Below are 18,253 nucleotides of genomic sequence, written 5' to 3' on the forward strand. Positions count from 1 at the left end.
AAAAAAGGCAAAAATGAAAGAAAGCACATTCAGGCAGTGCTTGCACAGGAACAAAGTCGGTTCTCTGATGCCCTGCAGATTTCAGGGACTTTGAAGGTACCGACAGGGAGGGATGGGGTGAAAGGCTGAACCCCACGAAGGGCAAATGTGTTCTCACGGAGGCCTGAAGGCTTTCTCTGAAAGGAGGTGCCCTTGCCCAAGGGAGGGGGCAGGCTTCAACGGGGGAATGGTCAGAAATGTTTCCTCCTCGGAGCAGACCTGACTCCAGGTGGCCGTGGCTTGGCTAGCCGTGGGATGTTTCTGGACGTCTGCCTGCGCGTCCTGCATAGCGTTCTGAATGTGTGCGAACAGTTATGCAAAATTCTCCCTTTGGCTGGCCCAAAGCGAGGAAACGTTTAGGACGAACTTCCTAATAGTAGAAAGGGCTTTTATTCAGAAGCCAGTAGAACTTACAAATGACCAAGAGCAGAGCAGGCTTAAGTCATGTGGTTGAATGGAAAGAACTGGGGTTTAGAGTCAGATTAGACTGAGTTCAAGGATACCCCCAGCATAGGGTGGCAGTTTGGGTACACCATTCAGCTTCACTGGGCCTCCGTTTCCTCATCTGCACCAGGTAAGAATACCTCTTCTCTTAAGAGTGGCTGGGATATGGAGTCACGATACCCAGGGGCCTTTATAAAATACTGATGTCCAGACATTCAGATTTCATCAGTCTGGGGTGTGGCCTGGGCAGCAAGATTTTAAAGGCCCCATCAAGCGATTCAGATGTGCCGTCAAGTTTGGGAACCACTAGCCTAGAAAGCACTAAGTGATCAGCAAATGTTTGCCCTCTCCAGGACCAGCTACATAATCTGTGGCGCCCGCTGTTTGGAAATTTTTCATAATTTCAAGATGGCGAGAGTAGAGCATTAAATCAAGCCCAACCCTTGTTTTCTGCCTTCTGCTCACTTCCAGGGGGATGATTCCCCACACTAAATTATAAAGGAAAAGAAGTCACGTGATGGGCAAAGGGAACGAGAAATGAGGCGATCCAAGGTAGTTGTGGGGGAGTTTCTTGGTAGCAGGGTTGACAGGATATTTTCTTCAAGAGCCTGGGACCTGTACAGAAGGAAGCACCCTGGTTGTGGGGTCCTGAGGACGATACTGAGAAGGCTTTCTACAAACCTAAGTGGAGAGCTCATTCCCACCTCCTCACCAGTCCACATCAGCTCGTACGCGTCCATCCATGGCAACACGAGACATCACAGCACCAAAGCAGGGATTCAAAGCAGGAAGAGTGTTCATGTGGGAGACCATTTCTGTGATATCAAGACACGGGCCTTATAGGAAAGGCAGTGCAGGGATGAAAAGAAATTTTGCAAGAAGGACGGGACACACTGCATCTCTCGAGAGAAGCCAGGCAAAAATGATGTGGAAAATTAAACCCTTTGGACCAGCCATCCAGCATGCCCTTTGGGTGGCATCACTCATTTTGGGGTGCTGATGCTGGCTTCCCCTCCTCAGCCTTTTCAAGGGTACCCGAGACTCCATTAGGGACCCTTGATGCTTTAATGCTGTTTTACTAGAACAGGGAGGCGGCAAGGAGGGAAGGGAAGCAAAGGGGGAAGAAAGGCTGGTGTGTGTGATCTCCTCCTTGGAAAACTCCCCCTGGATCCTGGGGCCGATTCTTCCCCCGGCCCTGGGACGCAGTGATTTAGCAAAAGGCACTTGTGGCAACAAGTCACAGGCTCTGTGAAAACATCAGAAATGGGCTAATCCTGCAGAGAATTTACAGCCGTCTGGCCCCCACTCCACTGTCTGGTCTGGGTCCTTAGGCAGGTTCACACAAAAGGTTCAGTGATTTCCACTCAGTCAACAGAAACTCAGAGCATCTGTGCCTGGGCCCAGCTGGTGGCTTGAGCCCGATGCGAGGCTGTCAATCGCAGAGGTAGAGGAAACAGTTTGGGGAACGTTGATTAAAAAACAATCAGGGGCAATGAAAAATCTGGGTATTCTTCCCAGGTTCAAAATGGGAAGAGGAAAATGCGTGGCTCTGAGGACGCTCTGTGGACATTTCATCGGCCATGAGGACACTCAGCTTGGACGCTGAGGGATTCTGCCCTCCGGGCCTCTGGCTTTCATCTTACCGCTTTGGGATTCGGAAGAGAACAAAGCAAACTTTTTCCAGCCCCTGCCCCTGCCCCTGGTCCCAGGCTTTATGCTCAGCCAGTTGTTCACCCCTGTGAGGGTTGGTCCTGCCTTTATAAAAAAAAAAAAAAAAAAATGGGGATAATCAGAGGGTTGGTCCATGAGTTAAACGAGATGATGCATCTATCTCAGCACTTCCTGAGAGCATAAAGAGAGGGCTCAGTAAATGCGAGCTCTTTAGGTATCTAAGTATCATCCTCACAGAGAACCCGGAAGGGCAGGACTGTTATTCTCCCCACTTGAAAATGAGAAAAGTATGACTTAAGAGAGGTTAAATAACTTGGGGTGCCTGGCGGGGGGAGGGCTCAGTTGGTTAAGCATCCGAGTCTTGATTTTGGCTCAGGTCATGATCTCACAGTGCTTGGGTTCGAGCCCGGGTGGGGCTACTGTGCAGAGCCTGCTTGAGATTCTCTCTCTCTCTCCCACCTTGTCTCCCTCTCTCTCTGCCCACCCCCCGCTAGCACTCTCTCTCTCTCTTTCTCAAAATAAATAAAATTTAAAGAAAGAGAGAGAGAGAGAGAGGTTAAATAACTTAAATCAGTTCGTGGAAGTTCCAAGATCAGATCCCAGGTACATCTGAGCCTTGGGGACACCAAAGACCTCCACGAGCACAGGGGTCCACCAACTATGATTTCCACCCGAGGCTCACCCTACCCAGTTCTGAGGTGGTATGTGTCAACTTGAAGATCTAAGAAATCTCAAGGCTAGACAGAAGAAGGAAGATGGAATAAAAAGAAAGGAGGAAAAATACCTGAGACGGATGATCTCACTAATCGGCAAATTTAAAAAGAAATAGGAAAAGAAAGGGACAATGTTGCTCTCTGTGGCAGCAGTGGGGGCCGTGGTGATGAGATGGCGGTGGGCATGGCCAGTTCGAGGAGTGGCCTTCGGCGGGATTTCCAGGATGGTTGCTGGACTCTGATGCCAGATCTGAGCTGGCCGGCCGGCCTGGAGAAGCTTTCTCAGTTCCAGCAAAGGCAGGCCCCGACCGAATTCTATCCTTGGCCTGGGCGCAAAGTCAACGGACCCTGGGCCGAGGGGCCATGTGCAGGCTTCCATGCTGGGCTCTGAATCCTCGCAGGCCAGGAAAGGAGAGAGGGAAAGACATTTCAAGTGCGCGCGCACAGCACTGAGCTGTGTGCTCTAGGCCAGGATGGCGGCCACTGCCGAAGGGGCTGGGCCGAGGCACAGTGGCTCGAAGAATGATGGAGTGGCCTTTAATTGTTTATACTCCGCAACCTGGGTAGTGTTGGCAACAAAGCAAGAATGGAGAGGCTGCTGGCAGCCGAGTGACAGGCTGGAGAGGAAGCCTCCACCCACCTAAATGGTTAAATGGCCAGTTTGCCAAGGCCACTGAGCAAAGTGTTACCTCACCACGGGGCAGATTAAAATATGCATTTTCTCCTAATTGAGCATAGTGAAATCAGCCGGCGGTCCTGTCACAAGTGCAGGAATGAATTGTCACAGCACGAAACACGCTACTCGACAGAGCATCTATTATATGGGGGAAAAAAGCCACATAAACTTCCTTCACGTTGGAATTTCAACGGATTTGAAATTTGTCCAGGGGGCTTGGAGAAGCCTATGTGAAATGGTCACCCAGCCATCCTAATCTTCTAGAACGGCAGCTCATGATCTAGTGATAGCATCTGGGGCCTATAGCATACCAACATGGCAAGGTCTAGTTTGCAAATTGGGCAAGACAGCTAAAAACTCTTTGTACTGATTGTCTTTAAAAAAAAAAAAGTTTTATATACTTATATGGTTAAGTATATATTAGGGCAAATGTATATAAGGCAAATCCTATTTTTCTACCGCTTCCCATTACAAAATTAAAAAGTGTGTCCTTATAAGAGAACAGAAAATCCCATGACGGAATAAGTCGATTCTATCCACAAATCTGGTATAGTACTGGACAGAGCCGCTTAGAGCAAAGACCAGCGTGAATCTCTCCCTTACACAGATCCCTGGGGGATGCTAGTGCCACGCTGGCATGAAAGCTTTCACATCAGGCTCATTTCCGAGCCACCACTGGCTGGTGTTAGTTATGAGACATGTCAAGCTAAGTTGATGTCAACACTCTGGAACAGACAGAACCTATGTTCTCCGTTTTTAACTTCACAGTCCTTGATATTTTTAACACATCGATAGTACGTTTTGGTTTAAATATCCCTCATTTCAGGGGCGCCTGGGTGGCTCAGTTAAGCGACCGACTTCAGCTCAGGTCATGATCTCGCAGTCTGTGAGTTCGAGGCCCGCGTCGGGCTCTGTGCCCACAGCTCAGAGCCTGGAGCCTGCTTCAGGTTCTGTGTCTCCCTCTCTCTCCGCCCCTCCCCTGCCCATGCTCTGTCTCTCTCTGTCTCAAAAATAACTAAAAACATTAAAAACAAATGAAAAATAAATAAATAAATATCCCCCATTTCAGATTGTTTACAGACGCTTCACCATCCTGATCTCCTTCACCTTCTCTCTTCCACGGAGGCATCCAAGTGAACTCAACAACAGGGCCCTTGTGGCCCAAGACCGTATTTCAAATAGATAGCAAACACCCCTGTGATTGGCACCTGCTGAGCTCAAGGCTTCCTGAAACCCGCTGTTGTTTTCACATTGCATCTCAGTAATGGATTCTGTGTACCTAAATGCAGGACTTTGCATTTATTTTTATTAGCTTCCTTGTTATGGTTTGAACTATGTTTTATCCCATTGAGGACATTTTGAATCCTCATTGTGTCATCAATAAACTAACTGTTTCTCCCACTGGTAGGCTATATCTATGGACTGGATAAGCATTTCTTCTTTGCGTTCAACCAAGTCAACGAGAAAATATTCACCGGGTTCGAGCACAGAGCCTGTGACATCTTCTAGAAACTTCTCCATGTCTGTCAGAATCCTCTGGATTCACCATGTCAGCCATTTGCTGGAACCTCTTTCTAGAATATAAGCTTCTTGGAGTCAGGGACTGTGGCCACTCAGTAAATACTAGTGAGTTAATGCAATGGAAAAATTTTGAGTTCTGTTTATTCTTTTATTAAGAAGGACAATCAGGGTGGCTGGCTGGCTCTGTTGGTAGAACATGCGATTCGTGATCTCAGGGTCATGAGTTCAGACCCCACTCTGGGCATAGAAGCTTACTTTTAAAAAAGTGTAGAAGGGAAGCTATACATTAGCCTAAGACTCAGGCATGATTACAGGTGACCATATAGAAAATCTTGTGTTTAGGATCCTAATACAATGTGTGACATACAAAACGTAGCCCATATGTAGAAATGCAAATACAGTATCTTTTCCTGGAGACACAATGGACTATAATGACTTCTTCTTTGGTTCTAAGAAGTGATTGGAGATAAAAATAGACTAATTAGCCTTAATTAACACATTTGCTTATTCTTCTTCCCTGCTGGTGACATTAGCTTATGTTCAGTCTTCGGTAGCAACACACACATCTTGTTGGTGGAGCCTAAAGTCAGAGGCAGGAGATGTGGGTAAAGAACCTGACATCCACTGACCCACTCTAGGTCCTCGGGAGGTTGCCTGTGGCCTTGAAGGTTCCAGTTATGAAGAGTCTGGCAACTGGGTTGCCTGAAGTCGGCCGATGGGGGAGGCCAGCAGCAAGGGTGGGCCGCATGGGTCCCTCGGCGTGGAGTCTTCTTGTCCCTGGCCGCTGCGGCCCTAATCCTAATGTTACCTGATTTCCAGATACTTCTTCTTTGCCCTGCCCTGTAGTGAAATACCAGTGTAGTACTGGGAGACTGACCGCAGTAACAGAGACAGAAAACATTAGCAACGACGGACATTAATTGGCTGCTGACAGCGTGTTTGTGCATTATCATAGTTGATCCTCACAAGAGCCTAGGCTCTACCTCTAATGGAGGTTGACTTATTGTCCCCTTCGTGGAGGGGGAAATTGAAGCTTAGGGTGTGGGGGTCACTTGGCCGAAATCATGAAGCCGAGAGGTAGTAGCCTGACTCCAGAGGGCTTGCGCCTGACCACTAGGCCACAGTGCCTTCCTTGTCATTCTACACTGGGTGCCGTTTGGTTAAATTTAACCCCACAAGTAATACCTGAGTTCCCATCACATGTAGACACTATGTGAGGTGGCATAGACATTTCCGGTCAAAAGGCAAAATTCCCAGCTGGTGGATCTTACAGCCCCCGGAACTAGGTTTTGCTGTGGTAACAACCTCAAAACCAAAGCTGGTTGACCAAAACCAAAGCTGGTTTCACAGTCATGCTACATGTCCAAGGCGGATCAACTAGGGTCTCTGCTCACTATGATCACTCGAGGACATGGGCTAACGAGGCAGCTCCCACCTCGAACACTGAGGTCTCCCAGGAGAGGAGAAGAGAGAAACATGGAGGGCTCATGCCAGGCTCATCCCAGAAGGGACACACATTCCTCCCACTCCCTACACATCGTCTAGGACACATTGATGGCTCCACATACTCAAAGAGGGACTCGGTAATCTGATCCCATGACAATGACCACCGCAAGGAGACGAAGACTAGCTGCCTCACAAGGCAGAATGTGGTACGTCGTAAGCTGCATGCCATAGGTCAGAAGGGCCTGGAAAATGATTCCCTTGTGGGATCAGGAAAGGCTTTGTGGAAGAAGGATGGGCTTTACAAGGTAAGTGAGACCATGGTAGGCAAAGATCGGGGTGCGGTGGGGTGAAGACCTAGGTGGAGATAAGAGGAAGAGTAGAGGCTCAAAGTGGGGAAGGGGTGGTCACTGAAGGAATAATAATACCTTCTAGAGCACAGAGTGCAGGTGGTGCATAACAAGGGCAAAGTGGGAAGGCTGGACTGAGGCTGCGTCGAGAAATCTGTTGTCAATTTGGTGGCCCATGGAAAGCCCTGGAAGGGGCAGTTGTGACACGATCAGAGCCATGCTTTCGAAAGTTTCTTCAGACATCAGTGGCACCGAGGGGAGATTGAAGTTACGGCCTCAGGGGCAGGGAAGAGGCTGTTGTATTCCTTCAGATGAGAGAGGAGAAGGGCCAGGGGGAGGGGGCCAATGAGAATGGAAAGTAAAGGAAGGGTGGAAATAAAACCCCCCAGAACCACAGACTCAGACAGGCGATCAGGCTAAATAATCAAATGTAATCAGGAGGGTTGGGAAAGGGAGGGAGAGGGAGAAGGGGGGGAAATGCCCTGATTTCAAGCCTGCGTAAGTTCTTGGATGACATCAGTGGCCTTTCTTGAGAAGCCACAAGTGGCATCTAGCAAGGTCAAATCAAGTCTTACTTCTATGAAAAAACAGATGCCCCAGGCACCATAGATATTGTACTAGGCAAGAGCTTGTTGCTGAATCTATCAAATATTCTCCTCTCCCAAGAACATTTGAATTAAGTCACTACCTCCTAAGTGTGCCGTTGGATTTGTGTGCTAACCCTTACACATTGGCACTGACCACGGAAAAATCTTTGACAACCTGTAGCTGGTGTGAAAATACGCTTCGTGTCTTCTTTAGACTTAGAAGCATACATATTTTATGAAAAGATTTTTAAAAACATCAAGGAGAGCCCGTGTGTCGGCGTGTTCATTCTATATGCATGAACAAGAATTCAATTCAGGAAACCTGAGACAGGTTATAGGGGATTTTTGCACAGTCAGCAAGGTGTTATACACCGATCACTATCATGAAGTCCAAGGCCTAATTAACCCTACTTAGATGGAAGCACAATCAAAATCCACCGAGGCTATTTTAACTCGAGGTAATTTTAACTTCAATCCAGTCTTGCACACATCAGAGCAGCTCGGTGAATACCCCCATCTAATCTGCCTCGCACAGCAGGTGTATCTGTGAAGGCTTAGAATCTGCTTTCCAGTGAATATAAAGCTTTGGTCTTATAATGAATCATATGCATCAGTAAACTTACTTTAATGTTTTCGTGTTGTTGTCTTACAATTAGATCAGGAATGCCAGACAGTTTAGTAAACAGGAAAATGCAAAGCCTGGAAATAGGATTCAGCTTTTTGTTGGGATTTTTTTTTCACGTATTTGGAAAGCATATTGATTCCATAAAGAAGGAGCAGGATCTTGGAACTTGAGTCCTAGATGCCACATAAGGTCTTGCTACTCGGGTGTGGTCTGTGGCCCAGCAGCAACAGCATGACCTGGGGCTTGTTAGAAATGCACCTTCTCAGGCTCCACCTCAGCCCTACTGAATCAGAAGCAGCATTTTAACAAGATGGTGGGGGGAATCTGTGTGCTCGCCTGAAGTCTGAGAAGCACTGAGATAAGGGACCTAACACAGTGGACTAAAGACATTTAAGTGACACGTGACCTGCAACGAGCCAGACTCTACATCAGTTTCAGCCAAACCTCTGGATTTCTGTAAATCCCAGAGCATTCAGCTCATATCATTACGGCTTTGCTCTCTTTCCACTGGAATTTCTTTGACAAAATTATCGCTATCTGATACCTGCTCTCCCGGCGGATTGAGAAGATGCAATTCGTTTCAGAAGGTTGACAATCTTTCCATGAACACACATTTTGTCTCTTTAGTTCCATTGTAGGCTCTTTGAAAGCAAGGCCAATTTAGTCTTCCTAGATTAGTTTTCTAGACTAGAAGATCCTTCTAGTATCCTGCTAGAGTCCTTCTATTTTAACGTGGTTGGAGGTTGTCTAGTCTACTTAGCACTTCTCAGCCTTATAAAAAGAAGTTTGCTTATTTACTTGTTTGGTTATTTATTCAGAGGGTGAGAGAGGAAGGGGCAGAGAGATAAGGAGAGAGCCGAAGTAGGCTCCATACTCAGCACAGAGCCCAACGTGGGGCTCGATCCCATGCCCATGAGATCATGACCTGAGCCGAAATCAAGAATCAGATGCTTAAGCAACTGAGCCACCCAGGTGCCCCAGCACTCCTCAGCCTTTTGAAACGTACGCTCTTTTTTTGAAAACTGTGAAGGTTCCATGTCCTAATGTTCAGTGAAAAAAAGTAAAGTCCAAAAGAGTATTTGGAGTATGCTACCTTTCATGTAAAAAGAGAGAATATAGGAAAATACCTAGCCATGTAGTCATTTGCACAAAGGAAATGCAGAGAGGGTTAGCCAGAAACAAAGGGTATGGGCTACTACCTACAGCAGGTGAGTGGACAGGAGTGGAGAGAAGAGGAAAACAGAAGAGGGGAGGAAGGGAGGAGGAAAGAGCCATCCTTCTATGAGTACATCTTATGTACAGTTTGACTTAAGCGTCAAAGTAATGCTTCACATATCCCAAATAAATAAATAATTCAAAGCAATCAGGATGTGTGTTGGGGGAGGGGGCAAATGGAATACAATACTAAAACTAAATCTAGCTCTATTGCGAATGAACAACTACATTAAAGGGATGGGGAAGAAAATAACTAAACAACTGTGGAAAACAGTGTCCTGACTGGCTACTGTAAGGCTAAAGACAAGCAGCATAAATGCTGTGACCTGGTTAGCAAACATGTTTCTCACAGGACTATCAGCTAGCAAGTCTGGAACTAATCTATGTAGATAATAGAACTAATAAATAGGTAAATTCATCTTAGAATTCGAGAGCGGCAGTTTCCACCATAGAAGAAAGATGTTATAAGTAAGAAAAGGGATAAGTATAAAATGATCCCTGTGATAATTAGTTTTAAATCATATTCATATCTATCTATATATATATTTGTCTGTCTCTCTTTATATGTATATGTATATACATACACATATATGTGTATATATATGTATATACATATGCATATGTGTATGTATGTATATACATATATGTGTGTATATACATATATATATATGAAGGCCTAAAGGCATTACCACCCAGGAGCAATGAACACACCTACAACATAGCTATCTGGGTATCTACACAGCGCTGGCCAATAAAAAGAATCAGAGCTTTTGGAGAAGTGGCCAATTCTGAGCCAGGACATGGAAAATACAAGACGAGTCTGGAACATCTTCTAATGCCAGAAAACAAGAAAATGCCCCCCAAAAGATGAGAACCTGTTCAAAGAAGACAGCAATGAACCTGGAAGCACCAAAGCTGAAACAATCTAGCAAGAAAATATAGTATAGATTCTAACCTAAAATAAAGTAAATGTCCATAAATGATTGATAGATAGACAGATAGATAGATAGATAGACAGATAGATAGACAGACAGACAAATAGATAGATAGATAAGTAAACACCAAAAACAGATAAACAATTGTGATCAAATGCCTATAACATAAAGATTGCCATGGTAACCACTGTTAAGAGTACAGGGTTTTCTGGCGTTAAGTACATTTACATTGTTGTACAACCATCACCACCACCATCTCCAGATCTCTTTGCATCTTGCAAAACTGAAACTCTGCACCCATTCAACAACGATGTCTCGTTCTCCTCTGGCAACCACCATTCTACCTTTGTGTCCATGAACTTGACCACTCACATTTTGACTACTGGGTCTTTCACACGAGGGGCATCGTAGAGCGCTTGTCCTTTTGTGACTGGCTCATTTCGCTCAACATAGGGGCCTCAGGATTCATCCATGACACAGCATGTGTCAGAATTTCCTTCCTTTTAAGGCCATTGTCTGGACACCACATTTTGTTCATCCATCAGTGGACACTTTGTGGCTTCCGTCCCTTGGCTATTGTGAATAATGCTAAGAACATGTGATATCCCGCTTTTATATTTACACATTCTTCACTCAATTATCAGAGTCCTACAGCATCTCTGGAAAATCAGTATTATTATCACTTTCTTGCTTATCAGACGAGGACAAAGGGGCTCAGAGTATCATGGTCATTACATGGCAGAGCAGGGTTTAGAATGCAGGTGTAACAAACCAACAGTCCCTGAATTCAGTTCCACTGATTAAACATGGGAAACCGCATATATCTTTCATTTGCTTTTGAAAAAGGAAGACTGGCTAGAAGAATATCCTCCCTGGGAATTTACTGGATAATAGAGAGAGATTAAACTGTCCTAGGTTTTCAAAATAATGAGAGTACTACCATTCTAGGTTTCCAAAACAATTTGAATCACTTTTAGGGGTCCAGAGTTAATTTAGCTCTTTTTCCCCGTGAAATGTTCTTTTGTCTTCTGGAAGCTCTTGAAGCCTGGAATGAGAAGGTGAGGAGGGCGACGCATCCCCCAAAGTGACGGATTCTAATGAGGATTCTCTGTCTGTCCTGTTATATTCCCTCCTTCCCTTAGAGACCAGGGGATCTGACCCCTGCAGGCACCTGGCCGGACTGGGGGTTGAGGGGAGAGTGACAGGGAGTCTTGAGCTTGGGTGCAGTCAACGAGGACAACACTGTTTTCTGGGGTAAATGGTACCCAGAACCACCCCACTGTGCCTGGCCCTCAGGAAAAGCTGTCCCTAGCCCTGCTGAAAGGCGCCAAAACATTAGCTGCCTGTAATTTTGACATGGCAGATATTTAATAAGGAACAAATTAGCACTTGGGTCTTTTTTTCCTGAGACAATCCAATTTCTATGCCAGGCACCAACTTCTATATTTCAAAATGCATTTTTGAAGGTTAATTAGAGAAGCGGCAGAGATAGTGTTTTCCAAGAGGGATTTTTCTGGTTCCTTCTAGGTCTACGGATGGCAGAAAAAATAACTTTCCGACGCTGTAAATTGAGTATGTGAAGCTGTGAGAATAAACCCATCTCATTAGTCATCATGTCAATTATAGTATCTAAGGAACAATTTTGTAGCAATAGCATATTTATTTGATGTTGTGAAAGCTACCTGGACCCACTGTTAGGATGGTATTTGCTCTTAATGCTCCGAGTACCTCTTTAACAAAATGGCACTCCATAAAAATTTAGTGTGTTCCTACTGTAATTAAATGGCCCTAGTCATTTTTGCATTTATGATATAAACTATAATGGCTGTAAAACCCCGCAATTAACTTTCCTTGCGCCAACATTTCATACTTGAGAAATTCTCATTACAAATTTCATTACTGATTCACTTATCTGTAATTTGTCCTATGTAACCTAAAGAATATTAACAAATTTAGAGTCACTTTTGCTCTATTAAAAACTAAATATAAAAGTCTTTCACCTAGCAAGTCAATCTTGATATTTCAACGGGCCCCGAAACGGTTCAAGTGCGGTGGTGAGGACGGGAAGGGGAAGAGATCATCTGTCTGGGAAAAGGGGAGCGAATGTGGCGGGAAATAAGTGGGTGTCATTGAGCTCACCCGCCTTCTCAGCGAGAGGCACACAGGCTCTTGGGCAAGGCCAGGGGAGCAGGGGACAGCGCATGTGGAGAAGTGACAGGGGAAGTCAATGAAGGCCCGGGGTTTCCTAGGCCGGGGCCTGAGGCTTCTCTCACTTTTGCTTCCAGTCTCTTTCCCCTGTGCTCCTCTCGCTCTTGGGGGTCAGGGCTCGCTGGAGCCACCCTCGCACGGTTGTACCTGGCTTTTCTGCTTTGGTAGGAAGTCTCCCAGAGGAATTTGGTTGTTACCAATGGCAACGTGGAAAAAGAGTTCAACGGGAGAGGGAAAGCAAGCGTCCCCGACTGGAGAATACTTACATTGCAATTTGCCTTCTCCCCTGGCACAGATCGCCTTGTGGTGAAATTTGGAGAAAATTTCTGCCTCTTCTAAACCCCTTCCCCCCACTCTGTAAGGCAGAAACGAATACACACCCACATTTAAGTGCAAGTCATCTGACCTGGTGTCATGAGACCTGAATTCTAGTCTTCACTCTGTCTCGACCTTGCTGGTTGACTGGGGCAGGTTTTGTAACCTGTCTGGGCCCCAGCTGCTGCACTGGGAAAGGAAGGGGCTTCTAGAATGGTCACTGAGAACACAGGGAACACCGAGAACACAGGGAACATAGGAAGCTACCGAACAGTTCATTTCCTAGTAGATAAAACCAAGGGCCTCTCTTCATGCAACCAAAGCCACCTTAGCCCCTGGGTTCCCGTAACAACGATCTCCACGAGGAAGAGCCTGAGTAAATATTTGCCCCCAATAACACCCTATCTCAGCATTTCCCTGCCTTCCATAACTGCATTCGTTTTATTCTAGTTTGTAATTAACTTTTACACAATTAAATTGGAGATAGAAAATTACTGTCCCAACATAAATAATCCTGCTGCTGGATGCGGCAGTGTTAACACAATCAACAATACGATTCATAAATGAAAGAAATGTTGTCATACTTATTACTTCTGGGTGCTCCATCTTTTATAGAATATTACAGTGTAAATTGAAATTTTATATGATTTAATAAACCTCAAAAAGATATTATGGCCAAGGAACCACATAACTGTAACAAATTGTCCTCCTCCCTCATTACAGAGCTTTCTCCTCACACGGGGCTCAGCCTCATTATCAGAGCGGTGTCTTTGACAACCCGGAGCCCATTAAAAACACCTTGAAGAAAGGATACCCCACGCCGTGGAGCTTCAAAATCTATACCGGGCTGCAATCCTTAAGGATGGCGTTACAAAATCAGGAAGCAGTTCCTTCATTTTTCATCCCAGGGAATCAAGCAACAGACGGGTTATCTGGGCCCCGAAGCCAGCCGCCCACCCCCACACATCTAAGCGACCCAGGCCAAGTTCCGCGTCGCCACAAAGACCCTGAAGTCAAATAATCGAAACAGCAGTGGAGGAGGGGGGGTACTGCCCCTCCAAATCTTTAGCTGCTTTTATAGGGTTACTGGTTTAGGTTTCAAGTTGCTTTGTTTTCAGGGCACCAGAGAGCTCCCATTTGCCACTGGTTGCCATTTTTCAAAGGTTCCTGGCTCACCCAGGAATTCATTAGGGTGGTAGCGAGAAGAAAGGGTGGACAGAATAGACCTGCGGTGGAAGTCCAACCCCACCCCGCGCTCTCTCCCCCCTCACCCGCGCTCCCTTGTTTTCCAGTTTGGAAGGAGCAAGCCAGGGGTGTATGTGAGCACTCTCTAATCAGATGCAGCGGTTTTCTCAGAGCCTGGTGCGATTTCTGTAGCTTCCAGCAATGTGTGGGACACACTTGCACGGAAGAATTTAATGACTTGCTTTACTGCTGCCTGCCATCAATATTTATCTATATTAACTGAAGAAAGGCATTACTCGAAATGGCGTTTCACACCTCTGAGCATTATACAGTAATTCTAAAGTCGTAAGTTGCACCAAATTCTACGGGCAAACTGAGAGATACGGGATGAATGGAAATAGTCCAGCTCGAAGTTTTTAAACTTGAATTGTCTGCAGCAATCTGGAAAGCCAAAGTCAAGATGATGGGAGTTGTTATGGCTGGGAATCTCTGGGTAAAAAGAAACGGAAACAATCGTTCCTTTGCTTGTTTTTGTTTCGTTTTGTTTTGTTTTGTTTATCCCTTGAATTATCAAGAGCCCTTTGAAACTATATATAATAGAAAAGAGAAGCTCAGACAAAGCAATGAGCCAACGTAGAGGAGTACCTGGCTTATTTCTGCCTTACTCACTCAGGCAAGCAGGCTGAATTATCCCTTCCATGTTTCCACTTACCTTCCTCTGGTGGTCAGCTTTCTCGCCCTTGGTTTCCCCTTGCCAGAGAGTTGTCTCTGAGCCCGTTTTATCACGTAAACATTTCCTGGTTTGCATCTCTTCAACGCACTTCTGGAAAAAGTACCCCACTTACTGGATGGAGGGTTTGTGCCCCTGCTTATGGCCGTCCCGCACCCCCACTAGCACACAAGCGCCTTGAGGGCAGAGACAAGCCGTTCTGTCTCTAGCAGAGATCTATGGCAGGGGCCACTTTCCATTTGCAGAGTGAATTACCCGCCCCAGAAGATCGTGAGCTTAAGGCACTGCGGGAATTCTAGTATCTGCACAGACCACGTCATTTTGAGCTTTAAAAGCACCCTTTAAATATCCTAGGCTTGAGCTTTACTGAAAGGCCAGCGTTTTCAAGGGTGAAAAGGCTGAGGGACATCAGTTGGGCCAACCCTTCACTTTCCCGAGGAGAGAACTTAGTCCCAGAGGGATTAAGAGACTCACTCATCCAAGGTCGTTCAGAGCTTTGCAGCAGCATAAGAAGCTCCAGAACCTGGGCTTCTGGCAGCTGACTTGCTCTTTCTCAGACGCTGTGTTCTATCTCCAAAAATAAGCTCTCCAGCCAATGGCTTCTAGAATAGCTTGACTTTCACATTCTGGTCTAAAATGCACTTCTTATAATTTTCCCGTCTTTAGAAATTATGTGTATGGGACATCGGGGCAGGAGAATTAGTCCTCAATTCATAATAGATAAGGTTTACAATTTTTTTTTAATTTTTTTTTTAACGTTTATTTATTTTTGAGACAGAGAGAGGCAGAGCATGAACGGGGGAGGGGCAGAGAGAGAGGGAGACACAGAATCGGAAGCCGGCTCCAGGCTCTGGGCCATCATCAGCCCAGAGCCCGACGCGGGGCTCAAACTCACGGACCGCGAGATCGTGACCTGAGCTGAAGTCGGACGCTTAACCGACTGCGCCACCCAGGCGCCCCGATAAGGTTTACAATTTTAATAACGGAAGTAGAACTTCAGGGAAACTTTACAACTGCCCTATCAGCCCCCCACACTTAGGTTTTATGTTAATCCAGGATTACTCACCCAGTGACTTTACACACTTTGGAAGAAGCACAAGACTTGGAAATAGAAATAGCGAACAGAAGGACACATGTGCAGCGGGAGTCTGATTCCCAGCCTTTCTGGAGTTGTAAAAGCCTGCTGTTATTTGGTGGCTTCTGTGAAACAGGACTGACACATTGCTTATTTCCTTTAAAAAAAAAATATGAAGTAGAATTAATTTATTTTCATTTTAAGGCTTGGAAGCACTCCTGGAATTAACCAGAGATACCCTGGAGAATGAGCTGTAGGGATGAGAATCACTGAATGAGAAGCTGAAAATCAGGAGGTAAGACCGCATATGTATCAATCCACATTCAGGCACGACATTGAGCATGACTTATAAAGTCATTTGTGTCCTTTAAATAAATAGATAGTGATAGATTTTCAAAAAGGGTTGAGGGAGGGAAAAAGCTATTCAGGAAACGCTGGTGTAATCCTGCTGTTTTCAGAAGAAAAGGGAAGTCGTGGGTCTAATTTCGTGCCATGCTAGGCATTAGTACTCAGAGTAAATAAAATTGCCTACTAAAATAAGATATCTTTTCTCTGAATGTCATCTGTTTATCCACTCTTCTAAGTAAAATTAATAGCAAAGGTAAAGAAAAGCGTGGCTCATCATATGGGGCAGAAGCTTTGAAAAAAAAAGGAAATATGTAAAGCTTTCTCTCAACATCGAATCAATATCTCATTTTCTTAGTGATTAATTCAAAATGAGCATCCAGCTCCTAATGTTTTAACTGATATATGATCCCAATCTTTTATTTACTCTCTATATTTCCAAGGCGGGATCATTTTAGTGGCAGCTGGTCGCTGCATTGATAATTCCCTGATTTAGGTCAGTGGAACACGTGCAGATGATAAAAACAGTTTTAGGTATCTCGAAATCACGATACGGAAATATTTTCTTCATTCTTTTAGGCTAGCAAGCAACGACAGGTACTCAAAGCATCGTACTGTCAACACAGCGAGTTCTGCTGTCGCCTGCATCATAATCTGTTTCTTAGTAACACTTGGTCTGAGCAGCCGTAATAGAATTAATTATACTTCATTTTGCTGCCTTTAACAGTATTGACCAAATTTAAGAACAAATGAGAAGTGCTTATCAAGCTTGAAGAAAATAATCCATCAGTGGCACAATTTAAATTCTCTGCAGTTCTCTTATTAATCAAAGTAACACTTACTATCCTATCTCCACTTCCCATTAACAGTCATTAAGCCCTGCTGCTGATTGAAGCAATTTCTTTAGGGATCTCAACCTCATTTTTAAGAGAACCTTCTTTAGTGGAAAACAATATCATATAAACGCAGCAACTTAAGAGAGAGGGAGAAGGTTCTTCAATCATGTTCTGACCTTGATAGTTTTCAATGGTGTGAGTTCAAAAAAGTACCCAACTGTGATTCTGGAAACTTCGAGAGTGGATGGGCTGTCCTTGCCTCAGCACCTGAAGGAGGCACGACTCGAACAGGCAAGGCTTGGACTTGGCTCAAACCGCTTGCCGGCCTCTCTGGAGCACTACGGCCCTTGTTCTGGTCTTTCGCTCACAGTGTCTGATGCTTCTCAGAAAAACGGAATGCCCCAAGAAGGGCTTACCAGGCATACCACTGTTTTGAGTTGTCGTTCTGAGTAGGCGCGTCGTAGAGAGGTAAGACCAAGGAGTGTGGGGCCGGAAGACTTGGGTTTGAGGCAACACTCATACTTCTAAACCAGGGGATCTTGAACAACTTATCCAGTCTTTCTGTCTCCATTTTCCTCTGAAATGGAAATAAGAGTACCATCGGCTCCACATTGCGCACGGCACACAAGAAAATGTATGTGAAAGTCTTTTGAAATTGTCAAATGCTATACAAATGTTAACTCATCAAGCCCTAGAAGTCACGGACGGTGTTTCGTTCAGTTCTGTCCCCAGGCTCTCGCCCAAGGCTGAGACATAGGAGGGGCCCAATAGGTGTTGAAGTAATGCTAAGGAAGCCCTATTCCTAAACGTGAGAATAATGTAATAAAGCCGCATCATGTAATTTTTCAAAAATACCTGCAGTGGTGTGGAGTGGAAGGGGGCCATGGATGTACAAAGCAGGGCTCTAGGGCACTGAGAAGAAAACCAAAACACTACGAGAATCCAGGGAATTTGGAGGGCCACGCCCTGCTCCTGAGATGTTCCCAGAGGCCAGAAGAGAGTAGACTTTGGCAGGGAGGGCACTGCCTTTCCTTGAAGAGATGAAGGGCACCTTCCACCACTTAATCTCTGGTAAGACATTCAGTGTATGATTCCAGCCTCGAAGAAATGAAACGCTGAGCTGAATTTTTGGATCACAAGAGTTCTGTGATCAGTGTGACTGAGGAAGCGGTGACCTTAAGAGGAAAATGCCCAGCGAATGTTGGTGACTGGTACGGGAAAGCCTGCCAGTTAGGTCATGCTAGGCAAGGTGGTAGGGTGGGAACCGTTTCCAGACCAGGTACCCAGTGCATTCCGCGCCTGGAGGTTGGACGTCACAGTGATTGACAGCACAGCTTGGG

General features: G+C 45.4%; 2 long non-coding RNA genes across 2 annotated transcripts in view; one reads left to right on the forward strand and one right to left on the reverse strand.

Annotated features, from left to right (window-relative positions):
- The window catches only part of LOC123606590, a 44,574-nt gene extending 28,750 nt beyond the window's left edge, over positions 1-15,824 (reverse strand). The window contains exons 1-2 of the long non-coding RNA XR_006716364.1: positions 15,724-15,824; positions 14,640-14,750 (exon numbers count right to left, since the gene is read on the reverse strand). This is a non-coding gene — a long non-coding RNA (uncharacterized LOC123606590). The remainder of the gene's footprint in view (positions 1-14,639; positions 14,751-15,723) is intronic.
- A 100-nt stretch (positions 15,825-15,924) lies between these two features.
- LOC123606591 lies at positions 15,925-17,296 on the forward strand. Its single transcript, XR_006716365.1, has 2 exons — positions 15,925-16,027; positions 16,657-17,296. It is a non-coding gene; the product is annotated as an uncharacterized LOC123606591 (long non-coding RNA).
- The last annotated feature ends 957 nt before the right edge of the window (positions 17,297-18,253 follow it).

The sequence above is a fragment of the Leopardus geoffroyi genome, chromosome A2 (assembly GCF_018350155.1).
Source record: "Leopardus geoffroyi isolate Oge1 chromosome A2, O.geoffroyi_Oge1_pat1.0, whole genome shotgun sequence".
NCBI classification, from domain to species: Eukaryota; Metazoa; Chordata; class Mammalia; order Carnivora; family Felidae; genus Leopardus; species Leopardus geoffroyi.